The sequence below is a fragment of the Arachis ipaensis genome, chromosome B10 (genome assembly GCF_000816755.2).
Source record: "Arachis ipaensis cultivar K30076 chromosome B10, Araip1.1, whole genome shotgun sequence".
In the NCBI taxonomy this organism is placed as follows: Eukaryota; Viridiplantae; Streptophyta; class Magnoliopsida; order Fabales; family Fabaceae; genus Arachis; species Arachis ipaensis.
Window position 1 is genome coordinate 35958239 of NC_029794.2, and position 4324 is coordinate 35962562.

Sequence of the window (4324 nt, forward strand, 5' to 3'; positions counted from 1 at the left end):
CTCCTAGGTTAGCTATTTCCCCTTCTGCATTTTCTTTTATTGTTCTGTTCAAATAATTTTGTCAACTTTGTTTAATTTCTGTAGCATTAGGATTAGTTAGAGATGCATGTTTTAGTGGATTCTAGGTGGTTAGGTAGTTTTAGGATGTGGTTAGTGGATTTAGGTCTGATTTTTGCTGTTGTTACTGTCTGAATGGCTAATTGTAAACTGCTTTGTTGAGTGATGATGATGTTGGTGTTCTATGCTTTCACATGCTGCTGTAATTGTTGATTTTGGATTCATATAAACTGTTTGGTGCTGCCATGCTGATTTGAATTGTGTTATTCTACTTAATGTTGCCTGAATCATATGAATTGGTTGCTTGCTTTACCTGTTTGATATAATCTGGATTCATATGAGTTATTTTGCTGCTGTTTGTCATCCGAGAACATCCAATTTACTGCCGGAATGTTGCCAAAATTTTTGGAAATTACCCTAGTGTTAACTTGTAACTTAGGAATTGAACTTGGCACTCTTTGATTTGAGATCTATTCAGCTTATACCAAGTTCAATTCATAAGTTGATTTGGTCAGCATTCCCGATTTTATTCTCGTTCCCCTCTCATGTGCATCGATGATTGACAGAATCAAGGAACTATTTGACGGATTTCTGTGTCAAATAGAACCTTGATTAACTGTGTCAATGCAAACCTTCTTTATGCTCTCAACGTTCTGGGTTTAAATAAAAATTTTGCAGCTTCTTGGTCCGGGTTAATTTCTACTTTCCTTGATCAATGAAGCCAATGCCATAGTCCACCAATTGATTTAAACCTGCACCTTTTTGCTTAAGGTTCTTATATTTGTAATAATTTGTGCTTTCCACCGGTGTGAACCCTTTAAATTGAAATTGCTTTCAACCATCTTTTGGTTACACCGAGTGTTAATCCGAATTCCTTCGACACTAATTTTTACAAACTTAGTGACCAATTTACGTTAATGATGACTTGCATTCCTCTTTTGTGCTTTTGTGCATTCCACATTTCATCATCAATGACTTGCATCATTTTCATGAACGTGAGTATGCTTGTTTCCTATATTTCTCGAACCTATCTTGGTTAGGCCAGTAATTGTCATGCCACTAATTTTTAACCCGCTTTTCTAACTTTGACTTAGTTGACCCTCTAGCCTTCTTTTTAGTTTTCAAATTTACTCTTTCATATTCTTTTGAGCATGAAAATTATTATTGCTTAACAAACAAGCATCTTTATGATTATTGCATGAATTCTTGGCTTGAGTGTCTGACTGATGGCTAAATTCTGTTTTCTTGCATCCCAAGAGTTCATTTCTGTAACTCACTTCATGATTGTGTTCCAATATCCTTCTGTTGCCTGTCTTTCTGTCTATGCTTATATCCTTGTTTTCCACTCCTCTGCTTTGCTTAAAATTCTCTATCCTGTGCTTTTTGATTTTCAGGATGTTTGACGGAGGAAAAGGAAAAGCAAAGGTTACCTCCCGGAAAAGGAAGAAATCTTAGTCTTTCACTGATTCTGCGACTTCCAGTTATGCTAAGATATCTCTCTCTGACAAGGATAAGGCAGATCAGCTCCTGCCTCCTGCCGACTCAGTGAGGTTTCCTAATCTATATTGTGAGTTCTGCTTTCTGGTCTTTCAGCGATAGCATCCCCGATTTGAGGCAGTCTATTGAGCTTCAAATTAAGGGGGTGGGCCTGTCTTTCGTGGATAGGGAGCTAGCCAGGGTGAATGAGTCCTAGGTCCGTGAGTTTTATTGCAACTTCTTTAGACCGACCCTTGACTCAGTTCAATTGAGAGGCAGACAGGTTCTGATGATAGAGACTGATATTGAGGATGTACTCCACTATCAGCCCAAGGTCAGTGATAAAGACGCTTTTCACAGGGCTGAGGAGGAGATACATTACTTGACCTTTAATTATGATGCATTGAGGAGTATGATTGCCCAACCGGATGCCCCTTGGGAGTTGGATGCCAACAAAGTGAAACCCAAGGGGATGATGTTTGACTACATGACGAGGGAGGCAAAGACATGGCAGTAGATTCTTGCTCACTATGTCATGCCTACCACGCACTTCACCGAGATCCCGGTCAACATGCTTGTCCTCATTGGATGCATTATAGAGGGGAAGGAGCTGTACCTCCCCACCGTATCAGGAAGTTCATGTGGTGAGCACATGTCAGAGGCATACTCCGGTTTCCTAGTTTGGTCATAGAGATGGCTCAGCGGGTTGGAGTACCATGGCTGCCAGAGGACGAGTCGTCACGCGCAGTCCATGGAAAGGAAAGAGTTATTTCGTGGGGGACTTGGGTGAGTGACGGACCACCAGCCCCGCGTAGAACTCAAGCTTCCGCAGCAGCGACACCTGGCCCATCTTCCTCTTCAGCTGCAGCCGGACCACCCACAGCACCAGCAACATATACCAGGCCAGCACCACCACCACCACCATCAGTACCCCAGCTGACTTACCGACTTGTACAACATCTCATTAGACTTATGGAGCGGAGCGAGCATCGCAACAAGTGACGCTATGATCGTGTGAGTCGGATGCTAGCATCACTGGGTGCCGAGATGCCCCCTGATTCTGACACTTCTTCCGAGGAGGAGGGGGAGGATCGGGAGGAGCAGGCTCAGTATCCAGAGGCACCTATGTAGATTCAGGTTCCCACAGAGGCACTACAGACTCATGTGGAGCCACAACTTCAGCCTCAGCCAGATGCAGACGTTGACCCTCACGCCCAGTCTCAGTCATAGCATCGAGGATGATGCTTTATTCTAAGTGTGGGGAGGTCACCGTCATCACCGTCGATGGGAATTTCTATTTTTGAGTGACCATCTCGGACATTTTTATCTTATTTTGTGTTACTTTTAGCATTTGCACTTTGTTTTATTTGCACTTGTGATTATTGTATATATTGGTTATTTTGGATACTTTTGTTTTAGCTTGTTGCATTTTGTACTTTGATTTGTATATAGTTTATATTTTTAGAACATGGTCAAAACAATGAAATTCTCCAAAGAATTTATCTATAGGGCACCACCCTAATTGATTGGAATTTTTTTTTGTGAAAAACTTGCTTGGAGTATATATATTGTGGATCATGTTTTTGAGCTAAGAACACAAGCATGTGAGGTTTTGAGCCTAATTGTGTGGTTACATCTATATAGCCACTTATTTTCATTCTTGTGTGTAATTTTTCTCTTTCTATGAATGTGATCTTTGATTTGTTTGATTCTATATGTCTATTATTCCATGTATACATGCATTTATATGATTGAGGCCATCATTTGATTTAGCTCACTTACCCAAATAGCCTACCTTTCATCAACCATTGTTAGTCAATTTTGATCCTATTTAATCCCTTTCGTTCTTAATTTTAGCACATCACTACTCCTAAGTAAAAAATAATAAATGTCCTTAATTTGGATCTTTGATTAGCTTAGGTTAGTGAGGGTGTATATCATTTGGGTATGGAAAACTTGGAACATTGGTTGGGATAAAAGTGTATTTGTGTATTTTTGTCAAAATTTTGGGAATTGGGTACATATTTTAATTAAATGTAAAACCATATGCATTGATACTTTTGTATATAGTTTATTGAAAAAAAAATATGGAAAACAAAAGAAAAATAAAAGAAAAGGAATAATAGAAAAAGAGAAAGAAAGAAAAAGGAAAGCAATAAAAAGGGGGACAAAATGCCCCAAAGTAAAGTTCAATAAAAAAATCAATGCACATGTGTTGTGAAGTGAATAGAAAATGCATGAGTGTGTTAAAAAGTGGGGAATTGGTAGTTAGGTTAGCCTTGAATTGTATAGGTTGTCATAGGTTAGGTGGGAAGCTTAGGTTAATCAGAGATTCAAATTTTAAGCTCACTTAACCATATGCATCCTACCTTGACCCTAGCCCCATTACAACCTTATGGGAAGTCCTCATGATAATTGTATGCATGAATTGAATAATTGTTGATTGTTAAATGAAAAACAAATCTTGAAAAATATGATTAGGGGATAATTGAGTGAATCAACCCCAAACATTTGAGTGACTAGAGCGGATACACATCCGGTGAGAGTTCGATTGCTTCCATTGCCGGTTCCCGGTCGAATCGGTTCGACCAGCCCGGTTCGGTCCGGTTTTCAAAACCATGCTGCTGAGTACTGACTGAAGAAGATGGGTGATTTATGGTTTAGCACTTCATTAGTTCGTTTAGGCTTTCTTTTTTTTTTTAAGGACCAAACGACTCCATTTAGAGGGTTTATTTTAAACCCAAAACCCATAAAAAAAACCGGACGGTTTTGCCAGTTCACCGGTTAACCA